Source organism: Salvia splendens, chromosome 1 (assembly GCF_004379255.2).
Source record: "Salvia splendens isolate huo1 chromosome 1, SspV2, whole genome shotgun sequence".
NCBI lineage: Eukaryota > Viridiplantae > Streptophyta > Magnoliopsida > Lamiales > Lamiaceae > Salvia > Salvia splendens.
The window spans coordinates 42,263,485-42,276,445 of NC_056032.1; positions in this window are offsets into that span (position 1 = coordinate 42,263,485).

Genomic DNA, 12,961 nt, shown 5'->3' on the forward strand with positions numbered 1-12,961 from the left:
ACGACCCCCTCCATGCCACCGGGCAATTCTTCCATTTCCAGTGCATGCAGTCGACGCTGCCAAGCATCCCGGGGAAGCCATGCACTTGTTCGTGAATGCGGAGCAGGAACTGACAATCTGTCGTGCTTGGATTCCGGAGAAATTCGTCGGTGAAGGCTGCCCGGATGCCTTTGCAGAATTGGAGCAAGCACATTCTCCCTGTGCTGTCTCCAATGTGGAGGTATTCGTCGAACACATCCGCCGTTTGTCCAGTCGCAAGCTGACGGATTGCTGCAGTACATTTTTGCAGCTTCGTGTGGCTGGGAGGGTCGACGGCGTCGAACATTTCTTGGAAGAACTCTTCCCGGCCCGCCAATGTATTTGCGATGTGGAGAAATAGCGGTCGCCGCATGTGGAAACGGCGACGGAAGTAGGTATCTCCCCACACCGGATTATCGCAGAAGTAATCGCGAACTAACCTTGCAGCGGCTTCCTCCCGGTTACGATGGATGTAAGTCCGGGAGCGTCTTTGGGTCGGCACGGCTTCCTCCGCTTCCCGGCGTCGATCTTCTTCAAGTGATTCTTCCATTATTTGACGCATTTGCTCATATGGATCCATGAGATCGATTAAATTTGGGGGAAGAATAGAAGAGAGATGATTTGATATGAAAATTGGAGAGGAAATGAGGATGATTTGGGAAGAATAGATGTGTAGTTGTGTGTGAAATGAGGATGAATTAGGAGTATTTATAGAGTATACAAAAATGGAAACGGCTATAAAAAACGGTAACATTACCGTTTTCACAATTAATTTTTTTTTTAATTTCGATTTTTTTAAAAAAAATGAATTATTGCATTAACGTGACGAATCTCACTCGCGGGCCGACGAGTGGCCGTCACGCATCGCCTGGGAGCTCGCCACGTCGCCTCGGCGCGTGGCGAGACGTCACGCGATTGGTCACTGCGGGACAAGTTGCGGGACATGCTGGGGACGGGCTGGTGACGGGACGAGACGCTGCAACGCGTCCCGTCCCGGTTCCGTCACTGCGGAACGAAACACAGGCCACCCGCACGGGTGGCCTTAGACTCATCAGAAAATGGAATGCCATAGAAATGTTGAGCCTAAAATGACTATAATTTAGTTATGTAACTTATGTTGAAGTAATAACTAGAAACACAAGCCATATTAATTCTGTTTAATTTTACGTAGACTAATAGTATTCATGAGTTTAAATTACTAAAGCATATAGTACCTTACAAATTATACCGTGCACTTATAGCATAGTTTAGGAACAAATGTTTAGGAACATATAGAGAACAATCCCTTATAGAGAACATATAGAATATGTTGATTTTACCAATAAATAAATACGAAAATATATTATATTGATATTAATACGAATTTATTCGTTATTGTAAGACTACGATTTCTTCACTTATCTAACTTAGAATTAGAAACAATCCCTTATCCTTGACAGCTAACAAATCCTAATTGAGGCCACAATATTAATCCTCGGTAAGAGGAGTCCAGTCTAATTATTTCATACTACTATGTTTATTTTAAAATAAGAGATTGGAGTTTGACCAACATTTTAATATTAGCGTGAAACATGAAGATGGATCATATTCTCACTTCCAGAATCTAGTGATGTTCTGTGTATTATACTCTCTCTATTTATTTCATTTAAATTTCTGGGTTGAAAGTTATACATGGACAACTACGTAAGGAAACCTTCATCTGATTGAAGATACTTCTTCATTCCTAATAATAGCACCAATTCTTTAATTAATGTGTTCTCACAACGGCACAACCTATAAGCTACCCTCAACTAAACAACCTAAATTTAGTAGTATTAACAAAATGCAAACTCATATATTGTACAAACTTCAAACTTTTCAACACAGTATCAACATAACGTCAACACAATGTCAACACAGTGTAAAATTCCAAGATTCCGATGTTAACACAATGTCAATACAATTTCAACACAACATCAACCGTTGACATTTTTTTGTTGCTATTATTTTATCATCTGTTGATATTTTTTACGGTCCAGATCATAGTTTGGAGTTTGTACAATATTTAGAGTTTGCATTTGATCACGTTCCATTAACAATTTACGTATTTTATAATTACAATGCAATTCTTTTAAACATTAGAGCATTCGCAACGCGAAGCTTTCATCCCGGGAAACTACAAGAATGCGTTGCAGGCGTTCCGCCCTCCTGTCTGTTACTTGTCCTAGGAACCGTTCCTTAGAATTTTTTATATTTTAATTATTTTATTCTCTCTTTCTTGATAACTAAGTATTGTAACAGTAAATAAACTATCATAGTATATATATTTTTTATCCATCCATCCATAATGGCTACTAATGATTCAATTTTGTACACTATTCATTCGATATTTTTTCTAGACAATTTTAATTATAAAATTCCACAATGAAATCCAAGACATTATTTTTTATAAAAAAATAAATTTTAAAATGAATTCAAGGTACACGTATTAAACCAAGTGGTGCATATTTAGAAAGTAAGGCAATCCAAATAGTAATCTCTCTATACCAACTAAATTGAGTCAAATTTTTTGAGCACAAATATTAAGAAATTGTGTTGAAAAGTAAAAATGATAAATAAAACAGGAAAGATAAAGAGAGAGTAAAGTGAGTAATAGAATAAAGTAAAAGTGTTGAATGTTTTATTTTTTATCGAAAGGGGAAATGAATCAACTTAGTTGTGATGTCCAAAAAAGAATACAACTCAACTTAATTGGGACGGGGGAGTATTTAATAAGTCTCAAAAAAACTGTTGTAGTTTATATAAGCCCAAAAGGTACTTGAAAACTCATACTACTATTTCACATTATTTTATGATCCAAGTGAAATTATAAGCCCACATAATACTCTCACTGAGAAAAATGGAGAAATGCTTTTTATGGAATTTGGTTATGTAAATTCTTATATATATGATAAATTTATATATAAAAACTGAGAGTATTCTCTTATTTTATTATATTTACATTATTTTCGCTCATCACATGCAACCGTTGCAATAGACAAAATCTCATCATCGTATTTATTTCAGATTTCCTATTTTATTTTTTTGCTATCGAATATTATTGGCGAATCTATATGATATCATCATATTTATTGAAAATTGCCCATATTCTGCAATGGCAAACTTTTTTGAAAGTCTCCTTATAGTTTAAACGTTTCTTGCTCATCCGCTCATAAATTTTCAACCCATTTTTTAGATTTTTCGTCTAATTATTCGCTCCGGTATAGTGACTTCACGTTTTATAGAGCGCACATAGATTTTAAATTTCAAGATTAGCAGTTTTAAAATAGAATTGAAGCGCGCAATGTTTTGCAATAGGGATGTAACCACCCGGCTCATTGACTAATAGTTGTCCTTACACACCAATAAAAGTCTTTCCAACATGATCTGTCCTCACTAACTATCCGGCTCCTTGACCCACATTTCTCCTTATATATAAGGCTAAACACACTTAAACTTGAAGTTCTTTGCACTATCTAAAAAAATGCATCTTGTTGATATGAGTAGCTAGAGATGGTGAAACATATTATAACACCAAATAAACTATAGAATATGGTAACGACAATGCATCATAACATCAAATAAATGATAAAATAAATTTATTTTTTTCATTTATCTATAACTATATTATGATTCAAAATCTTATACTAGTATTCTTTTGATAATTTTTCTATAAATCTTTAATAATATGACTCAATGATATAGATTGTTATAAAGTGAATCAAAGATGGATTAATTTTTATTATAAAGACCAAAGTTTTAAAATTAAATTTATTTATATTTTATAGTACTAATATATTTACACATTAAATATCATTGATAATAAATAAATTTTAAATGGTTAATTCATGAGAAGTAAAATAGTAGATCATCTTAAGAATAATAGTAGAAAGATAAAATTTAAAAATAAAAATTAAAAATACAAAAATATATACTCCCTCCGTCCGGGAAATGTTTTCCAGTTTTGTCATTTTGGTCTGTTCGTGAAAAGTTGTCCACTTTGTTTTTTTCTATTTTTGGTAAATGGACTCCACTTTCCACTAACTCTTTATATTCACATTCTATTATAAAACTAATATATAAATGTGGGACCCTCATTCCAGTAACTTTTTCAATCCACTTTTCTTCACATTTCTTAAAATTCGCACCGAGTTAAACTTACAATATTTCATGAAAGAAGGGAGTATAAACTAACATAAAAACACTATCAGAAAAGAAAAGGTAACAAATGAGAAAAAATGAAAATAGTGAACTAAACAATACAAAAGAATATAATTGTTCATATGGGCTAATAAAAAGGTTCGGACATTGGACCTCAATCATGAGGCCTAACAGTACCAATTACACAATCCTAAGAATATCGATAAAACATGAATGTACAATACTCCTATATAGATAAAAGTTATTTTACTCTGGGCCCAAGGTCCTATATAAACCACCACCCCCACATCCTCCCCCCCCCCCCCCCCCCCCCCCCCAAACCAAAAAAAAAACCGAGCATATAATATCCAAATGTAAATATTAGTCTCATCAGAAATGGAATGCCATAGAAATCCTAGGGAGGCAATGAATTGTGCCTAGAATGGCTATATATAGTTTAATTATGTTGAACAGTTTAAATAATAATTAGAAACACAATCTTAATTATGTTTTAGTAACATAGACTCAGGCCATTCACTATAGTGACGATAGCCTAGTTCAAACTATCGTGCACTATAGCATGGACTCGTCCCTTCGCCTCGTCTTACGCCATCAATCTAATGCATGTACAATGTCAATCAAATTTAATTGGCATATTCAAGTTAATGAATTGACATTTTTACTATACCGTGTTAACATCACGAGAACCACGAAAACTACAATGTATAAGAAATGATCAAAAGCCCGTTCTTGAATTAATTAATATAAGACAAATTTCCACTTGACACCACTAGATACCACAATATCATTTAGATCTAATAAGTAATAACTAGGATTTGGAGTAGTTAGCAATTAGCAAATATTCCTATTTAGCAATTAATCACATATCTATATTAACTTACGTAACATATGTAACTAAATTGATGTATCAAATATAATATTTTGAAATACAAATCAATAGATACATCATGATTTGCATTACACCATGCTTATGGGGTCGGGACAGTTTAGTACTACTACTTTAGTTCATCAATTTAGTTTTTGGACAGTTTCGCTAAATATTACTCCTATTAGATTATGATTTTAATTAACAATTAAAAAATGATAAATGTACGTAAATTCTTTAAATTTTAAAATATAATTAAATTTAATTAAAAATTAGTTTTGTTATTTATTGTATTATATGTAGTAATGAAAGAAGTGCTATAAAATTTTTTTATGTCAAATCGTAAAATGATTTCAAGCTTAATTCAAATTAATTATACAATATTTAATAAAAAAAATTCTTAAATATACAAATATTTACGTTAAAATTTCATTTATTTAAAGTGTTAGCAAAATGATTAGTATGAAATTTATTTTAAATCAATTAATGTTTATAAATCGATTTTCAATTCGATTATGTACGTACAATTATGTACATTTATCAATATCCTTAATAATTTTTTATCATCTTCAGGGTATTTCCCAATAAATTAACAATAGTTTTAAATTTAATTAAGGAGATGCTGTGTTTACTTCAACACAAGTACCTAACTTCGTTTTATTGCATAAATATGTAGATGCAAATAGCTGGCCATTTTATTTAAATTGGTCTTGATAATTGGGCTTGAAGTTGGTGAGAATTGATTTTAATTGAATTCTCTCTTTTATTGGCCTAGCCTATAGAGAGGTTCATTCAAAAATATAGCAAATAGCTTAAAATTACGTATTTAATTCCAATTAATGTATTTTGATCATTACTGATGTAAGTTGGTTTGATCATTATTAATGTAAGCTGGGCAAAAAAGTTGCGTGAGTTCACTTCTCCCTGGTTATGAGTTATGACCACTTCGATATGTGTAATTTTGTAAGTAGATAATTAATGAACCAAATCAATTCTTGCATTCATTTTGTAATTAGAGTAATTGGTTGTGTAGGAAAATTAAACTGTGCATCTCCCAATCGAAGAGACTCACTAATTTCTTGTAGACGACGAGTGGGCTCGAACGAAACAGATCACGTGGTCCTCTCGTGCCATTTATGATCGACATCATCTGAAGTTAGCATGTTGCTTGGCTTCATAGAATTATTTTGGCTTCATAGAATTATATTTATTATGGATAAATAGTTGGAAAAACCATAAAGATTGTTGAGGATTATATTGAAAAATATCATGAAGTTATGATATGTTATGTTCATAATTCTGACTGTCACGGAGCTGAATAAATGAAGTTATGATATTTTTGCAATCCTTTTAATGAGATACTATGAATTTTGGATTTAATTTATAAGATAAAGGAATGTAAAAATATAATAATAGAAAAATATACTTTTTCCCTTCCACAATAGGAGTTACATTTGGTGTAAGCACGAGTTTTAAGAAATGTAAATAAAATGGTGGGTTAAAAAAAATAGTGGAATATGAGGTTTACTTTTTTACACTGATTTTATAATAGAATGTGAGTGAAGTGAGTTAGTGGAATGTGAGACTTACTTATCATTTAGGCAAAAAATGAAATGCGACTCTTATTATGGGATGAACCGAAATGACATAATGTGACTCTTGTTGGGATGGATGGAGTATCATCTATAAGATCTATTCTGAATATTAAATTTCTTCTTTTGATATTAACGATAGAGCTGAATTTTGAAAAGTAACCTTTGTCTGAAAATAATGATCCAGTTTTGGATATAAGGTTTAGACGTTTAGTCATAAATATCAATTAATCCTACTATTGATTTGGAAGGATTGATGATAGAAACTATTTTTAAAATTATAAAATAAAATAAAATATGAACTATGACAGTTACAATATAAACATCATTTTCAAAAGTTGGCCAATGGCAACTCAACAGGAGTGGCATTTATTTGGGTGTCGTTTCTTTGTCATTTGGCTTCACATTATTTTATTAAAGGGAATGATTAATCTCACAATAGGGTACTAATACTATAGTTCGGTGTTCAAAATTTCAAATCAAAGACTAAACATATACAATTATTAGATTTTTTATTATATAAGTTAGGTTCCACATACAATTCTCAAACTTTAATTTTCGACGGTATAACTATGCAGCCACATTATGATTCTCTATACAAGACTTTCCTAATAATAATAATAATAATAATAATAATAATAATAATAATAATAATAATAATAATAATAATAATAATAATAATAATAATAATAAAAGCTTAAATATTTAATATTTATCAAGAGTTAAAAATCTGAAATTTTAAATTTGTTACTAAATTGAAGAATATGTATCAAGACATTTGCTTAGTCGGTTTTGATTGAAAAATGAAGAATAATCTTAATAATAATAATAATAATAATAATAATAATAATAATAATAATAAAAGCTTAAATATTTAATATTTATCAAGAGTTAAAAATCTGAAATTTTAAATTTGTTACTAAATTGAAGAATATTGATGGAGTACGTACTAAACAAGCCCATCAGCCTAAAGCCCAAGAAAGAGTATCAGTTCGGCATGACTAAAGAGTATCAGTCCGGCATGACTAAAGAGTTCAGTTCGGCACAACCAAAGAGTTCGGCCCCAGCCTACAGCTCGGTAAAAGCCAACCAATCAAACTCTGCTCTCAGGTCGGCATCAAGCTCTACTCTCAGATCGGCAAAAGCTGCTCGGCAATAATTCAGCAGTTCGGTCTCAGTATTCGACCGAACTAGGAGATAGTGGACTCATGCAGGATTTCCACCTCCACTACACCCACGATCTATTTAGTGGTGTCAAGCAGTCATTAACTCATGCAGGATAGTGGACCCATGCAAGATCGCCACGATCTCCACGACATCCACTACCTAGTAAATGGTGCTGCATGCCACGATCTTGGTTCAATGTATAAATAGAACCTAGATCAGATAGATAAGGTTAAGTTCTGTTAAGCTCTCTAGAGATAAAAGATAAAATAGCAAGTCTGTATTGTAAGCTGTAGAAAACAGATCAAGCAATACAACTCTGCCCTCTTTTCTTCCCGTGGACGTAGATTTACCTCAGTAAATCGAACCACGTAAATTCATTGTGTCGTAGTCTTTATTCTCTACCAGCATTTACTAACATCAGAAATTCGCGGATTCATCACTGGCGCCGTCTGTGGGAAACAGAGAACCAAATTTGTGATAAAGCGAATTTTTGACCCTTTTTCCACCCAAAAAAAAAAAAAAAAAAAATGCATACCAGATCACATAACACCCATAATACCGTTCGTGATAACCGTGAGGAAGCTAGTCCAGCTCGCAGGTCTGAAAAACGGCCTCGGGAGACATCTACCTCCGGTTCTCACGAAGAAGGAACAAGCCACTCCAGGAGAGATCGCACCGAGTCTTCCCAGCAGCCCGATTTAAATGAAGCTGTCAAGCTGTTCTTGGCCGAGAAGCAGGAGGAGTTCTTAACCTTCCTGCAGAAGAGCCAACAGCCGGAGAAGACAACGGCGGATTCTCCCTCCTCATCCAGACATGAAAGTCACTACCGCAGTAGTGACGTGTTTTCCAGGAGAAAGAATCCTCAACCCCGACATGTTCCTGTTCCTCCTCGGTACCGGAACCACAGGAGAACTCCATCTCCTCCGTACCGAAGAGATGTCGGGTTCGCTATGTACGGAGCATTAAAGACTCCGTTCTCGGACGATATCACCCGAACTCCTTTGCCGCGGAACTACCGGACACCGTCAATGACTTATGACGGGTTGGTGGATCCTCATGACTTCCTGGGACGCTATCAGTATAATATGGCGAACCAAGGTCTCAATGAGGTCCATATGTGCAAGCTGTTCCCCGAGCTGCTCATCGGGAACGCCAGAAGGTGGTTCGACAGCCTTCCTCAAGGCAGCATTAGATCCTACCGAGATCTAATGGATGCTTTCCACAGGAGGTTCTTTCAGAAAGCGGAAGCCCGGATCACTTCGGCTCAGCTGCTTTCTATACGTCAAGGTCGCGACGAAAAGATCAGCGACTTCATGACGAGATTCCACAAGGAATGCCTACAAGTAGATGATCTCAACGATCTACTTGTCATTTCGGCATTCCAAAATGGAATCCTGCCCGGAGCTCTCTACAGAAAGCTCGTGGAGTGCGGTCCGCAAACAGCTCAAGAAATGTGGGACATTGCGGACCAGTTTTCCCGTGCGGATGAGGCAGACCGTCGAAAACGGTCTTTAGACAGCTCATCCCGAGAAGAGAAAAAGAAGCCCGATCAAAGCGGCCAGGTGCTTCCTCGCCGAACTCCTTTTGAAAGAATTCAAAGGGCACCGGTACAAGGCAGATTGGGGCCACGTCTCAATCCTGAGAAGCCGCCCGCTCAGTTCGTACCATTAAACAAGTCAAGAGCGGAAATTTTCGAACTACATTCCGATATGTTCGAAAAACCAAAGCGGATGACGAAATCAGCCGCGCGGCGACCTCAGGATCAATATTGCTCCTTCCATCAAGCCCACGGTCACGATACCGAGGAGTGCCGAAATTTGGCTGCAGGTATTGATGTTCTTGTGAAAACAGGAACGTTAAAAAAATACCAAAGCAAGCAGCCGAAAAAGAACAAAAGGCAGAGAGGTGCGAACTGCAATCCTCAGGATCCGAAAAGGCATGAGGATCCCGAAGACGACGACGAGCCGCAATATGATGGAGTAATCCAGACTATTGATGCTCTCCCTGCCGGGAAGACTAAGTCGTCCCTAAAAGCAGAACGCAGAGGTTCCAATCAAGAGGAGCCAACACATAAAAGGCTGAAGAAAGACGAAGTGATTACATTTTCAGATGCCGATCCCGTCCCAGCCATCTCTCCTCACCAAGATGCTATTGTCATTCAAGCCGGAGTGGCAAACAAACTGATCCACAGAGTATTTGTGGATACAGGAGCGTCAGTCAGCATTCTTTTTAAAGAATGTTTCGATAAAATGGAAGTAGATCCAGCTCGGCTCAGTCCGGCTCCACTTCCTCTGAAAAGTTTCGCCCAGGAGGACACCCGCCCTGAAGGTATTATCAGCCTTCCGATCACGGTGGGAAAAGCGCCTACAAGCTCCAATACGATGATCGAGTTCTTTGTGGTGAAAGCTCGGTCCCCGTACAACATCATCCTGGGGAGAGACTGGCTCAACACAGTTCGGGCCATTTGCTCTACTTATCACCTCACCATCAAGATCCCCACTAAAGGTGGGATAGCGGTCATCCGAGGTGATCAAAAGAGAGCAAAAGAATGTCTGCAGATTGCGCTTAAAAGCGCCGAGCAATCAGTTCGGCACCATCAAGCATAGCAATCACAGCAACCGGAGTCAGAGGCAAGCGAGATGACCGAAGTCACTTCAGAGCTGAACTCAATGACCGTTCAGTTATACGAAGATGATCCATCCAGAACGGTCAAGATCGGCTTCGCAGGAACGCCTCTACTCCGGGAAAAGACTATTCAGCTCCTCAAGGAGTACAAAGATGTCTTTGCATGGTCTCCGTTGGACATGACCGGAGTGCCCCCCGAGGTAATCACTCATCGGTTAAATATTGATCCTTCAATCCGGCCAGTAAAACAGAAGCAAAGACTCTTTGCGGCAGAAAGAAGCCAAGCCATCCATGACGAAGTCCGCCAATTACTAAAAGCGGATGTACTATTCGAGGTAAAATATCCTTCTTGGGTGGCCAATCCGGTGATGATCAAGAAAAAAGAAGGAGGATGGCGGATGTGCATAGATTTTACCGATCTAAACAAGCACTGTCCTAAAGATTGCTATCCCCTTCCGAATATAGATAAAAAAGTAGAAGCTTTGATCGGCTTCGAAATTTTCTGTTTTCTTGATTTATACAAAGGATATCACCAAGTGTTGATGGATGAGAGTGACGCTCCGAAAACAGCTTTCATTACCGATTTCGGCATTTTCGCTTATAAAAAGATGCCATTCGGTTTAAAGAATGCCGGAGCCACTTATCAAAGGATGGTAGACAAGCTTTTTCGGCACCTAATCGGAAAACAGGTTGAAGTGTATGTCGACGACATAGTTATCAAAAGCAAAAGCACTTCGGAGTACGAAGACAACCTCAAATCCACTCTCGACGTGCTCCGAAAAGCCAACCTCAAACTCAACCCCCAAAAATGTACCTTTTTGGTAGATTCGGGAAAATTTCTGGGTTGTTGGGTTTCAAAGGACGGACTCAAGGCAAATCCCTCAAAAGTTCAAGTTATTCAGAACATGGCGATGCCGAAGTCCATACACGATGTGCAAAGACTAACTGGATGTCTAGCCGCATTGAATAGATTCCTTTCCCAAGCAGCCGAAAAGCAACTGCCGTTCTTCAAAGTGTTAAAAAAGGCACCAAAGTTTGAGTGGGGAGCCGAGCAGAAAAAGGCTTTTGACGAGCTCAAAAGTTATTTAGCCGAGCTTCCAATTCTCTCTGCTCCAACAGATGCCGAAGTGATTTTCTTATACTTAGCGGCATCCGATCAAACCATTAGCGCGGTGCTTGTACGAGAAGAAGGCCTAAAGCAGTTTCCCATCTACTTTACAAGCCGAGCATTAAGAGATCCAGAAACAAGGTATCAACCTCTGGAAAAAATTGCTCTGGCGTTAGTAAATGCAGCAAGGAGACTGCGGCCATACTTCTATGCTCACAAGGTATGCGTCTTAACCGATCTGCCTCTTCGGCAAGTTTTGACCAAGCCAGAAGCATCAGGCAGAATCGCCAAATGGGCCATAGAGCTGGGAGAACACTCAATCGAGTACCTACCTCGGAAAGCCATCAAGGGACAAGCCTTGGCAGATTTTCTTGCAGAGGCCAAGTTCGATCAAGCAATCCCTGTCATTGCCGAACAGAAAAATTCTACCAATGCCGAACTAGCACAGCCCTTGGAATCCGAAGAAGAGCCGCCGGACTGCTGGAGCGGATTCGTAGATGGAGCTTCGAATAAAACGGGAAGTGGAGCTGGTATTCTGCTTATCGCTCCCGATGGACACGAGGTAACCTATTCACTTCGGTTCTCATTCCCAACCACTAATAACGAAGCCGAATACGAAGCCCTCCTTGCCGGACTCCAGCTGGCGCAAAGTCTATGTATCAAGTCTCTCAAAATCCATTGTGATTCACAAGTCATAGTGAATCACATGTTGGGTACAAGTGAAGCCCGTGATGAGAGGATGAGGAAATATTTAGACAAAGCGCAAAGCATTAGCCGAAGTTTCTCTTATTTTCGGATAATCCGCATTCCCAGAGCAGAAAACAGCCGAGCAGATACTTTAAGTAAGTTAGCCGCATGTCCAAGCTCAAAGGTGGAGGAATTGATGCATCGAAGCATTGATGAAGCTGAGGTACATTCAGTAACCAGCTCGCCGAACTGGATGACGCCGATCTTACAGTATCTAGATCAAGGACAACTGCCCGAGGATAAGAGGGAAGCTCGGAAAATCACATACCGAGCACTTCGGTACGAACTTCATGGAGGAGTCTTATACAGAAAGTCCTACCTTCAGCCGTTATTACGATGTATAGGGCCAGAAGAGACGGACTACATCCTCAGAGAAGTTCATGAAGGATCGTGCGGCAGCCACATCGGAGCTAGAGCTTTAGCTAAAAAAGTTCTAAGATGGGGATATTACTGGCCAACCTTGGTACAAGAAGCAGTGCAGCTCGTCAAGACATGCCCGAAGTGCCAAATCCATGCAAATATCCCAAGGATGCCGCAGACCGATCTATCCACTATGCAAAGCCCTTGGCCTTTTATGCAATGGGGTATAGACATAGTAGGGCCACTACCACAAGCTCCTCGGCAAATAAAATTCCTAATCGTTGCCGTGGACTACTTTAC